General features: G+C 35.7%; 1 protein-coding gene across 6 annotated transcripts in view; it reads right to left on the bottom strand.

Annotated features, from left to right (window-relative positions):
* The window catches only part of TFPI (tissue factor pathway inhibitor), a 63,798-nt gene that overhangs the window by 42,277 nt on the left and 8,078 nt on the right, over positions 1–13,443 (bottom strand). For 3 of the 6 annotated variants that reach the window (XM_040643048.1, XM_040643057.1, XM_040643062.1), the window contains exon 2: positions 2,891–2,967. The exons of the other annotated variants lie outside the window; for them this stretch is intronic. The gene's annotated coding sequence lies outside the window, so the exon portion shown is untranslated. The remainder of the gene's footprint in view (positions 1–2,890; positions 2,968–13,443) is intronic. 6 annotated transcript variants of the gene reach the window in all.

The following is a 13,443-nucleotide window of genomic DNA, read 5'->3' as shown; positions in this document are numbered from 1 at the left end:
CTGTTTAATGCAGTTAAAGATGTAAGACAGGAGCTGGGAAATGTTTGATAAAATCATCATCATCGTGAGGCAGGGTCATTTCATCAAGGGAAAAGGTGCCAATAAGTCATTTCTAGCTTCCCCTTCAACTTTATTTCCTATCTGTCTTTCCTGTAATTATTTGGCTTCATGAACACTGGGCTACTAATCCCTTGGCTTCAATGAAACTGCTAATTCTTGAATAAACCATACTCATTCTAGGTGTAGTACTTTGAAACCACTATTTCTTATGATGAGAATACTCTTCTACAAGATGCTGGAATAGCAGACTCCTTCTTTTAGTTAGGACCCTTTCCAGATATTCTCTCTTCCAAAAGATTTTCTTGGAGCACCATATTTAAAAAGTTACCACTACCGGTTCCTCATCATTTTATATCCCAATAACCTGGTTTTTCTTTTTTAAGGTTCTTTGCCTTTTCATTACTGAACTGTAGAAGTTCTTTATCTATTATGGATATAGATTCCTTGTCAAATATATACATTACAAATATTTTATCTTGGTTTATGGCTTATCTCTTCTTTTTCATATAAGTGTCTTTTTTTTTTTTAAGATTTTATTTTATTTATTTGACAGAGACAGCCAGAGAGAGAGGGAACACAAGCAGGGGGAGTGGGAGAGGAAGAAGCAGGCTCCCAGCGGAGGAGCCTGATGTGGGGCTCGATCCCAGAACGCTGGGATCACGCCCTGAGCCAAAGGCAGACGCTTAATGACTGCGCCACCCAGGCGGCCCTCATGTAAGTGTCTTAAGCACAAGTTTTTATTTTTAGTAAATTTGATTTTTAAAAATAATTCAATAGTTCAGAGGCTATTAGTATATCTACAAGTTGTACAAACATTGCCCCAGTCACTTTTAGAATATTTTCATTATCCTAAAAGGAAACTTCCCACCCTTTAGCCATCACCTCCTTGCTTCCCAATTTCCCCATTCCACATCCCTAGGTAACCATTAATCTCCTTTCTGTCACTGTATCACTTAATTCTAGACATTTCATATAATCTACTATATGGCCTTTTGTGTCTAGCTTCTTTCATTTAGCATAGTGTTTTCAAGGTTCATCCATGCTATAGCACATATCAGTATGTCATTTCTTTTTATTGCTGAAAATATTCGATTGTATAGAGACACAATAATTTATCCATTTATTAGTTGATGAAAATTTGTGCTTTTTCCACTTTGGGGGTATTATGAATAGTGTTATGAACATTTGTGCACAAGTTTTTGTGCAGACACAGGTTTTCATTTCTCTTGGGTATGTAACTAAGAGTGGAATTATTGTAACATATAGTAACTCTGCTTAATATTTTAAAGAACTGCTGGATTGTTTTTCAGAGCAGCTGTACCATTTCACATTCCTACTAGTAATGTTTTGCTTTGTTTTCTGAATAGCACTTAGCATCACTTACATATTTATTTTTGTACATGTTCGCTGTCTCTATCACTAAAGCATTTTCCATTCTTAGCATAGACACTTTATATAAACATTCACAATTCTATGTTTAGTACCTGAAATGATGACTAAGTAATACTTGGTGAATAAATGAATTAATTAGGATATACTTTGTGGGCTAAAATTAGGTTACAATATGGATCTTTGGATATATCCATGCAGTTTTATTTATTTCTACCAGTCCCACCAAAAAATAAAGAGATTAGAAGCAAACGTGATGGAGTGGTCATCCATCAATATTTCTTTTTCTAACAGTGTTTTTACATTGCTTATTCCACTTTTCTGGAAGTATTGGAAGTATGAAATATTTCAATTGAAAAATTTGTTTAAAAAGAAATTTTTAAAAGAAAAGGTGAATAGAGTAGATTTTGTGCTTATAAAATTTTGCTTAAGTGGTAGGTATTTTCTAAATCAAAAGAGGAACAAGAGGGATTGCCAAAATCCAATCAAAAGAAATGGTAGTATATAGGAGAGATGCCAAAAGGTATACTTAGAAAAGAGGTAATTAAGTGAAAGAAATGTATTATTTGTTATTTCACTATTTAAGTATGATACTAACATTCTTTTTTATATTAATATTCTTGAGAGAGTATGTGAAAGAAAGGGAAGTGATCTGTATGAATCTAGGAAGCGAGGAGCCAAAAATGGAAAGTGAAAGGGAAGAACCTTGAGATTTTCACTTATTGACGATGTAAGCTTGTCTATAAACTTCATATCAACTATAATCCTCTTAAAAATCTTATACTATATGAAATACTATACTCATCTTAAGAAAACTGAGGCTCAGGAAAAGGGTATAAATTTTCTAAATAGAATGAGACAGAGCTAAGGTTGCACCCATATCTCTGTAACTCCAGAGCTCATGGTCATATCACCATACTAAGCTGCCTTCCCCAAAACTGGTTAATCTGTCTTCAGCAATGTCTACAAAGCACTCTGCCTACAAGGTTACTCTGGTTCCTTATGGAAACCAAGAACCAGCAAATCAATCCAAGTAAATGTTCCATGCTGTAATCCCAAGTAATATCTTTCCTTCTTCCCTTCCTCCTTTTTTTCTCTTTCTCTTCTGTTTTTTCCTTCCTTCGTTCCTTCCTTGTTCCCTCTACCCTCCACTGCTGCCCCCTTACTTCTTTTCTCTTTTTTAGGTTTGTTTAGTGATTAACAGAAGGAGTCTGGAGTGAGACTGTGTTATGGACTCAGTCGTGTGTCCCCCTACAAATTCGTATGTTGAAGTCTTAACCCCCAATACTTCAGGCTGTGCCATATTTGGAGATGAGGGCTTTAAAGAGCTAATTGAGGACAAACAAGTTTGAGGTGGACCCTAATCCATATGACTTGTGTCCTTATTTTTAAAAAGAGGAAAAATTAGGATATGGATACATGCAGAGTAAAGACTTCCTACCTAAAAGTCCAGAAGAGAGACCGCAAAAGAAATCAGTCTTTGTTGACACCTTGATCTCCAACTTCTAGGTTTCAGAGCTGTGAGGAAATAAATTTTTATTGTTTAAGCTACCCAGTCAGTGACACATTGTTATGGCAGCCCTGGAAAACTGGTACAGACTGTAAAACTTCAAATACTATTTCAGTAACTTATCAATTATTGGAATTTGATAGTACATTTATTCCTTCTTTGCCTCTGTTTACTCATCTATAAAATGGGTATTTTACTAGAACCTATCTCATTGGCTGTGAGGATTAAAAAGAGATTAGATTAGATTAGATTAGATTAGATTGTAAAGGAATTAGAATGGTGTCTAGTTCAGTAAATTGTAGCTATCACAATTTATGTAAGTAATTCTTGACAAGATGTTATACTGTAAAAATGGCAGCTCAGTATTCATGGAGTTAATTCTTTCTTGAGAATGTTATCTCAGACTCCTTTGAAGGTCTAAAAAATAACTGAAATTATAGCACTGATTTGTGAAGAGTTTAGGGACAAACTGAGAGACATTTTTGTTCTAATTTGGGTAAGTATGGAAGCCAAGAAGTGCTGGGCTACAAGTTATAAGGTGAGCAGTACAGATCTTAAGGTAAAGCGAATATTCTAAGGATCACAGTCAATTGGAGCTGGAAACATGTTGGCGATTTGGCTTTGGTGACTGAAAGAGAACTCAGAGGAAATGGCAAACGATATTGATAAGGATGGGAACTTACAGCAGGATTCAAAAAGCAAAAGGCTCACAGAGAATGGAAGAGACCAATAGTAGGTTGGAATTACAGCATTAGATTTCTAATACATTATTTGGGGAAAGGCATAAAACAACATGTGGGCAGTCACTGATCTATCATTAATAACTCCCGTTATTTTATCATCTTTTAAAAATATTTATTTATTTGAGAGAGAGAGAGAGAGTACACAGAGGGAGAAACGGAGGGAGAAGCAGACTCCCCACAGAGCAGGGAGCCCAATGTGGGCCTCGATCCCAGGACCCCAGGATCATGACCTGAGCCAAAGTCAGACATGTAACTGACTTGAGCCACCCAGGAGCCCCTTATTTTATTATCGTTAAATTAATCTGGAAAAATTACATATTGTGTTTCCTTATATGTTATCAGCATGGTGCTTATGTAATTTAAACTTCCTAGTTCAAATTTTCTTTCTCACATATTGTTGAACTTCTTTTTTGAAGTTTTACTATTAATTTCTGATACCAATGCATACTTTGCCTATCCAAAAGAAAGAAATTTCATTTTGGCTGCTTCTTTGTGGTGTACCAGTGAAAGACAGGAGAGACAAAACCTGACAACTAGAAAAGAAAAAAAAAAAATAGCTTGAAGAATAATTCCAATTTTCTGCTCAGTAGTGGCTAATGTTGTTATCTTCTTGGTGTTTATTACTGCCATCCACTCAATTTGGCTGATCCGTAGGGGAGCTACCCTCTGCCCACTAAAATCTGGAGCCTGTTTTTATCTTTAACCTATGTGCTTCTTTGACTGTTTCTCATTTTGGGTGAATTTGCTACATACTAACATCAAGGATAATGAATGAAGAAAGAAAAAATTAAGATAAAACTTATGGTGGGAAAGGGGAAAGATAAAAACCCTATAGAGATTCTAATAATTTTCTCTTTTCTCTTTATGTTTTAAAGTTCATTTTGTATAAATAGTATTTTCAGTGGAAAATTTCCAGATATTCATAATGACTAGGGTCCGGAAATGGATTTTTGTTAAAAACTATTCTTAATAGGCTTCCAACTCTTGTTCCTGAGTGCAGAGTTTCTAAACTTGCATCATCTCAGTGAGAGGTTTGAGAGCAAGACTTTTCTCAGGAAAAGAGTATTTTTTGAATAAATACATTGTGGGAATGCAAATGTTTGGGCAGTTTCCCAAGAGAGGTCTAAGGCTGTGTAACTGCACATTTGCCACATACCAAATTCTAACAAGTCAGTTCAGAACCTTTTTTATCTCTTTACTAACTTCCCCCCAGGTCCCACATTCTTGGGACACGGAGTCATCATTATAAGCATTATTTTGGCATCAGGATTATTTACCTATGAAATAAGATTTTTAAAAAAAGATAAAGTGTCCTGAGGTTCTGACTATATGGAATATATTTATTTTAAGAAGTGATATTAGAAGTACAAAGATATATCATTATAAAACATCATTTTTGAAGTGGTTTCTTATCTATTAGGTTACTGTATCTTGACAATAATGCTGTAAAGCCAATGGGACAGGTATACTGGATTTATGTTAGAGATACATGATTTATTTTCCAACATCATATGCCTAGATGGTTAGTAAGTGAGAGTCAGGACTCGATTCTGGACTTTCCCAAAGCTTCCTTAAAATAAGCAAAACTGATATGATAGAGACTAAATCCAATTCAGGAAAATATAATTCAATATATTAATTACTTATATCTGTCTGTCTGTATTTGTCTTTGAAATACTACCTTTATTGTGAATTGAAGACTATGAGTAGGCAATCTCACCAAAGGAACTACAGGATAAAACTCAGTTTCTCTGGTTTGCTAATCCTATAAGTATAATTCATTAACCAAAATAAGTTTTTACTGTGGTCATTATTATAATTTTTGATTTAGTGAGTTGTCTAAATGTTTTCTATTTCTAGTTTAAATTCTATACTTCATCAGTGATTATATTTATTACTATGTAAATGTGTATGTAAATCCATGTAAATACATCACTCTATCAATATATATGGGAAGATGGTTTTTGACCCAAGCCTTAGCTAACCACATTCAAGAAGGGCATAGGTCAAAGCCTTAAAAAACCGGGGGGGGGGGGGAGGGGCTGCCCCTTACACTTGAGAAGAGGACACAGAAGTTCAGCCAGCAGTCAAAGACTGAATGAATAGATTAGAACAAATCTACACAAAGGAACATATAAAAAAGATACTGAAAATCTATAAAGTATCATATTTTCTTTTTTCCCCAAACTTTAGAGGAAATAGAAGCCACATCTACAAACAGTAAAAAAAAAAAAAAAAAAAAAATCTTGACTAAAGACCAAAGTTGAAGGAACATGTGGGTGGTTCAGTCAGTTGAGCATCTGACTCTTGGTTTTGGTTCAGGTCATGAATTCAAGGTCCTGGGATCAAGCCCCATGTCAGGCTCTACCACTCAGCAAGGAATCTACTTGTCCCTCTCCTCTGTCCCTCTGCCCCTCCTCTCTCTCTCTCAAATAAATAAATAAAATCTTTTTTAAAAAGAGAGAGAGAAGTGCATATGATATATGATATTGTTGGAAGTGGAGGTGGGGAGAAGTGGCCTGATTTGTGAGGAAATTAAAAAGTAAATCAAGATAATTTGATGATTAAAACTACATGGAAGGAAGAGAGAAGAATCAAGGACAGCTACACTACCTGATTTAACAAAAGGGTTGATGGATGGTTCCAGGCAGAGTTGAGAAGCCTAAGAAAAGGAACATGTTGCTTTAGGAAGGTGATGAATTCAATGTAAGGCAGTTTGAGTTTGAAGTATTTGTAAGACATTCATTGGAGCCATGAAATAAGAAGCCCAATATGTAGATGTGGAGCTCAGGGCAGACATCTCTGCTAGAGATAGAAATGTGAGAATCAAAGTATAAGTGATAGTTACTTCTATGGAGTGGATGAAAGTGATTTAACAAGTACTTGTATAGCATTTGCTATGCAGCAGGCATTCTTCCTAAGTGTTTTTACAAACTTTATGTAATCTGTGACTCTTTGAGGTGAGTGTGAAGATTGGAAAGGAATACCCTAGAACTAAAGTCCAAAGAATGAGGATAAGGAAAAGAGATCTGAGAAGATGACTAAGAAATAGCCAGGGAAGCAGAAGGAAATCTGGCAAGCTATAGTGGCATGAATGTTAAGGGAAGAGGGACTTCAAGAAATTGTTGCAAGTTGACAATGTCTAAAGCACAAAGGGTTCAAAGTAATGCAAGAGCTAAAAAACATGCAGGGGGTTTAGTGACAATGACATTATCAGCACCCTTGCAAAATTACAAAAGATTTGGTACAGTGGTGTGGGCAGCAGCAGGTGAGCTATCGAAGGAACTGGAACAGAGGCTGTGAAAACAGCAAGTTAGGATATCATTTTGTAAGTGTAGCCTGATAAATAAGAGAGAGCATTTTAAGGGAAACTTTGTGGAGGGTATAGTTTTATATGTTTCTGCCATTAGAAAGAGGGAGAAAGAAGCTAAAACAAAAATAAAATGAATAGAGGGGCACCTGGGTGGCTCAGTTGGTTGAACGCCCAACTCTTGATTTCAGCTCAGGTGATGATCTCAGAGTCGTGGGATTGAGCCCCACATCAGTCTCCACATTCAGTGGGGAGTCTGCTTGGGATTCTCTCTCTCCCTCTTCCTCTGCCCCTCCCCCCACTCCCACACATGCTCTCTCTCTAAAATAAATAAATAAATCTTTGAAAAAAATAAAAATAAAATGAATAGAGGATCCTGTAAAATGAGTAGAGATCCTGGGCAACAGGTAAAGAGGATCTAACTTTGGCCTGAAGAAAAGAGTATATCCCATTAAAACAAGAGGTTTTCTTTTTTCTGGGGGTCAGGGGATAGAGGGATATGATACATTTTCAGGTACGTGCATGTACATGTGTGTGTTTTGTGAGAAAGTTGAAGAGCCAGTAGAAAGTAGATTTTCTTGCTGTGATTCAATTTTCTGGGTGAATAAGAGGTTGACATTGTTCAAAATGTCAAGAAACAGTGGACTTTTAAAAATGTGAGGGTTTGATTTTTTTCTCGAGATGAAATAAAAGGAGATACTGAAAATTTCCTATTAAAGGATTTATGGGTTTCTGGAATCCAAAATTATAAATTCATAATAATTTCTGCCTTCGAAAATCAGTGCTCCTTCTCGCCAGATATAAAAATTAAACTTTTGAAGGATTCAGAGTTGGAATTTATCAGTTGGACAGACATAAAAGACAAAAAAGGGCAAGACTTTGAGGAGTGTTGGCAAGAGGAAATATATAAGTGGTTTATTATTTAATCATCAAATAATTTTTCCTGCATGTGTACATTCTTTGTTCAAAAAGGTAGATGATATATTAAGCTAGCAATATCACACACTTGGAAATTTAAATATATGAAAATGGCTGAATGCAAGCTCATGTTTATTTTAGCATAAAAATGTTATATTTTAAATATAGATATGCAACATTATGGCAATTATTAGATATGGCAGCACATCCATCTACCAGATGTAATATTACACAAAGTTCAATTAGTAATGATAATAAGTAGAAGATATAGTGGGGAATAATCATGGTAATATGAATTTTAAAAGCTAAATACAGGGGCGCCTGGGTGGCACAGTCGTTAAGCGTCTGCATTTGGCTCAGGGCGTGATCCTGGCTTTCTGGGATGGAGCCCCACGTCAGGATCCTCTGCTGGGAGCCTGCTTCTTCCTCTCCCACTCCCCCTGCTTGTGTTCCCTCTCTCGCTGGCTGTCTCTCTCTGTCAAATAAATAAATAAAATCTTAAAAAAAGTAAAATAAAAGCTAAATACAAAAATATATGTCTATTTCAAGATAAACTAAGTAAAAATTGTTCATGCAGAAAAATATGTCTTAATAAGGGAATATACATTAGGCCAGTGAGATTATGGATCTATTTTTGAACTTTTTTTCCAGATTTATTTATTTATTTTAGAGAGAGAGAGACAGAGTGCACGTGTGTGAGTGGGAGAAAGGTCAGTGAGAAAGGGAGAGAAGCAGACTCCCTGCTGAGCGAGGTGCCCAACTCAACTCCGCTGGATCTCACAACCCTGAGATCATAACCTGAGTTGAAATCAAGAGTGGGATGCTCAACCAACTGAGCCACCCAGATGCCTCATATTTTTGAACTTTTTAAACTGTTGTTTTAGTTATCTTGTTTGTTTGTATATTGAACAACCATTCTTTACCACTTTTGGTTGATATTAGCGCCCTGAATATGTTCATAAATCTAGTTCTCAGGGAAAGATAGCCTACATCTACCCCAGGCATAAATTTATAAATAATAAACTCTTCATTAATCCACATTAACTGGTGATTCCACTTCCCTCACAGTGATTGGTTTAATTATTTGTATATGATAGCTCTCTGGCCAATGATAAGAAAAAGAAAGTATGCTATTTTCCAGGGCTGGAGATGGGGTATTTTTGAAAAAGATCCTTGCTCTAAATGGAGCCACATGGGAAAGGCCACATGATGTCTGTGGTCACTTGTCTTTATGTAATACCTATGCTGAAGCAACCATCTAGTAATATTGAGAATTCCCTGAAATAAAAACTACCTGCTAGGGGCACTAGGTGGCTCAGTTGGTTAGGTGTCTGCCTTCAGCTCAGGTCATAACCTGGGGTTCTGGGATCAAGAGCCAGGTCAGGCTCCCTGCTCAGCGGGGAGCCTGCTTCTCCCTCTCCCTCTGCCCCGCCCCCCGCTTGTGCTCTCTCTCTCTCTCTCTCTCTCTCAAATAAATAAAATCTTAAGAAAAAACTACCTGCTATAAGTGATGGAAATAAAATGACAGAAGAATCTGGATTTGCTAATCAGTTTTAAAGCATGTCACCTCTGTGCTTCGTATAGTAAGACAACGTAATGAGATAAGTAGCCTCATTAGTTAAGCTAGTGGTGCTGTGGTTTTGTCCTACCACCAGTCAAATGTAACCCAACTGGCAGTTATTTTTCTGTTTTTTACTTTCACAACCTGGTTATTAATCAATTTGTTTCAACTGCTTTTGCTTGGAGGATGCTTAGGAGATGAGAAAATAATATCAGTCTATAAAGAATCCCTTTTCTTATCATTAAAACTGTTTTGACATTAAAATAATGCCTGATGTTTTGCTATAAAAGAGTCAAATTTTTAAAGTTTTTTTAAAACAGTTTTATTTGTCTTTTAGTTTTTGGTGTTGTTTTTTTTTTTAATAATCTCTCCACCGAACGTGGGACTCAAACTCACCACTCTGAGATCAAGAGTTGCATGGTCTCCTCAGTCTACCGACTGAGCCAGCCAGAATCCCTAAAAGTCAAATTTTTAGATTATGTTTTAGAAGTATATGCAGAGTAATGATAAAATATGGGAAACAATGAAGCAAAACATTCTGACTTGGTAAGTAAATTAATATTAGAAACACAGAGTTGACAAAACCAAAACAACAAAAAAAAATCTCCTGAAATAATTGCAGACTATTGACTCCACTCATGTTTACCTAAAGATTGGCCAATCCTCCAGGAAAACATCTCTTAGGTCTGGCTCTTTATTACAGGAAGTCATATTTCCGGAGAATTGTGTAATGTGAAATTCCCTAAAGTTAGTTAATGGGTCAAATCATAAGACTTCTCTCTATTTTAGATTGTGACAATCTCATTGATAAAAAGCGTTGTTACTCTTGCTTTTACATCCAGGAGCAGTTGTCAGATATGATTTTATAAAGTTTCTTCTAAGAATAATATATTTAAAGCTGTTCACCCTATAGGCCTAACTTCTTGTCCTTTATAATGTAAAAAATAAAAGTAAAGTAAATCCCGTAGAAAGGAAATGGTGACACCAGGGAGAAAGAGTGAATATCTTCATGTTACAAACAAATAGCATACATGTATAAACTATTTATTTAAAAAAAATAAATAAAAACTGAAGTGGAGAGTAGGGCGATACAACTATATACAGTTAGAGATAAAAGAAACCGTAAGGATAAGCATTTTTTGATGAGAACATTGAATCCCAGAAACAGTTTTTCCCCCCAAAGTCTTACTTTTGCAAATTGGCAGAACTTCAATTCAAACATAGGAATTGTGACCATTCAAGGAAAAGGCAACCGCACTTTTTATTCTCACAAGAAAGACCCACTCTTGCAAATATCTTCCTTTTTTCCCCTAAAGTGATTTTCAGATTATTTACAATCTCTAGAAACTTAACATTCATCAGATTGTAACTAGGGGATTTTTATTCTCTGTTCTGAGCCTAAGTTCTATAAGTAAAATAAGTCAAGAAGAAACTCATCAATTAAAACAATAAAAAACAATTTTAGGGGCACCTGGGTAGCCCAGTCTGTTAAGGATCTGCCTTTAGCTCATGTCATGATTCCAGGACCCTGGGATGGAGTCTGGCAATGGGCTTCTTGCTCAGCGGGGAGCCTGCTTCTCCCTCTGCCTCCTGCTCCCCCTGCTTGTGCGCTCTCCCTCCCCCCCCAACAAAAAACCAAATAAAATCTTTAAAAAATCTTTTTATATTCTGTGTGTATATTTTTAAAAGGGAAAAACAATCTCCCTCTAAACAATAATAAGAAATATTACTTCTTATTGCTAGATAAGAGGGAATAGAGAATCGGAAAAAGTAGAGAAGGAAAATTGAAAAGCAATGGGAGGAAGAAGGAGAATAAAGAGATAATTAAAAGTTATGAATAGGGAAAATATAAATATGTAAAAATATTTCTAAAAATCTTTAAAGTCTGAAGAGAATGTGATATAAATCTTTTAATACTAAAACTAGAGTGGTCAAAGGGCAACCAAATAGAAACACATAATAAAGGAAATAATGCCAAATACCAAAGATTCTTAGTGATATATTTACCCATAATAACCAAAAGTCTTTTAGAAAAATATGCATGGAATGATTTCTCCAGGTTTTATAGTTAAATTTGTAAGACTTTTTTTTCAAAAGAAGGTGGCATTCATTTCTCTGAGTTCATCTTTCCTCATCACAGTGACTCTGATTCCCATACTAACCCAGTTTAGTTAAAAGCAAAGCTTGTCATAGCATACTGCTTTCATTTCTTTTCTTTAAAGGGAAAAAACAAAGTTAGTATTCTATATCTAAACCAAAGTCAAGGTTTCTGAGAATTCACTTCTGTTCAACTTCTAATGCTAATAGCTCCAAACAGAAGTAAACAGAAAACACACAAATGAATACGGTAAATTTAGGTGTGAGGAGAAAAAAAAGAATTAAATATATTAACTGTGGCTTTCTCTATTATTATTAATATCCATATTAAAAAAAGAGAACAATATAGAAAAATCTATGGTTGCTTCTATCTTTCCTACTTTTTGTATTTGCTTTCTAGGTACTCATTGTAGAGTAAGATAGGAAAATGGCATTGCAGACCTTGCTTCTCTATGTCTGTCTATCTATCTATCTATCTATCTATCTATCTATCAATCATCTTTTTGTTATATAAATAATTTATTAATTCTAATGAATCTATCATCTTTTGGTTATACAAATAATTAATTAATTCTTTTTTAAAAGATTTTATGTATTTAGAGAGACAGAGAGAGCATGAGTGGGGAGGGGCAGAGGGAAAGGGAGAGAGAATCTCAAGCAGACTCTGCACTGAGTGCAGAGCCTGACTTGGGACTCCACCTCACGACCCTGAGATCACTACCTGAGCCAAAATCAAGAATCAGACACTTAATCAACTGAGCCAAACAGGCACCCCAATTATTTATTAATTCTAATTATTCTATTAACTCATATTGAATGCGACATCTATGGGCAGGGGTATATGAACTTTGGAAAGACATAGAAAGACAGTTGAGACCATTCAAATTAGAACTGTGATTCGTAGCTAATGGAATTCAGGTTGATACTACCTTTTCTTATTTCAAGAATCAAAGTCAGGTCAATTTTCTTATTTCCCCTCAAAGTCTGTTGTGGTCCCAGATTTTGTCTCTGTTTAGATAAATATATTAGAGTCTTCTCAATTTTCTGCTTCTGATTATCTCAATTTTATATGAGAAAAGGAGAGCAAAATGTTAGTGCATGAATGATGTAGGGCCCCAGCGCAAACAGCCCCAAGATGGGCCACTCTGGTGTGATTCTGAGTTGAAGGCAATCAACACCCTAAAACCTCAAGAAAAAATTTTGTCCCTCCCTTAACTACATAGAAAAATCTAAATTGAGGGTCTTTCCCAGAATAAAGGTTATTAGCAGAGATAAATTTTATCTTGAGTGATCTATCTGTATGCAGGACTAATAACTAATTACCAAACATCTCATCTTCTTCTTACTGCTCTGTGAATTACATTCCTTTCCTCTGAAGTCCGAGACCTCTACCCCCTTCTTCTTAGTTTGGGATGACATATATACCTCATTTTGCAGGACTGTCTTTGGAATTTCCGTGTCTGTGTGGATTCCCCATATGTATGATATTAAATTTAATATCTCCTGTTAATCTGTCTCATGTCAATTTGATTCTAAGTCCAGTTAGAAGGGCCTTTCTAAGAGACAGGAAGCAGGTGACTTTTGTTCTGACTGGAAAGGTGTTATAGTTCCAAATATGTAAAGTTTTTATCCTTAGGTATAATAAACATGATGAACCAATAATGATCAATTTTCTCACTCTCAGTGGGATTAATTGCTGGTGAAATAAGTCCTAATGTGAAAAAATCCTGGAATTTATGATTGTGCTCTAATGGAAAGTGTCTGGAGGAGTCTGAGCTTAGTTCAAGATTGAAACTGCAGGGGCACGTGGGTGGCTTAGTCAGTTAAGCATCTGCTTCTGCTCAGGTCATGATCC

Source organism: Ursus maritimus, unplaced genomic scaffold (genome assembly GCF_017311325.1).
Source record: "Ursus maritimus isolate PB19 unplaced genomic scaffold, ASM1731132v1 scaffold_1, whole genome shotgun sequence".
In the NCBI taxonomy this organism is placed as follows: Eukaryota; Metazoa; Chordata; class Mammalia; order Carnivora; family Ursidae; genus Ursus; species Ursus maritimus.
Note: the sequence above shows the minus strand (reverse complement) of the source record. Positions and strands in the feature narration are given on the sequence as shown.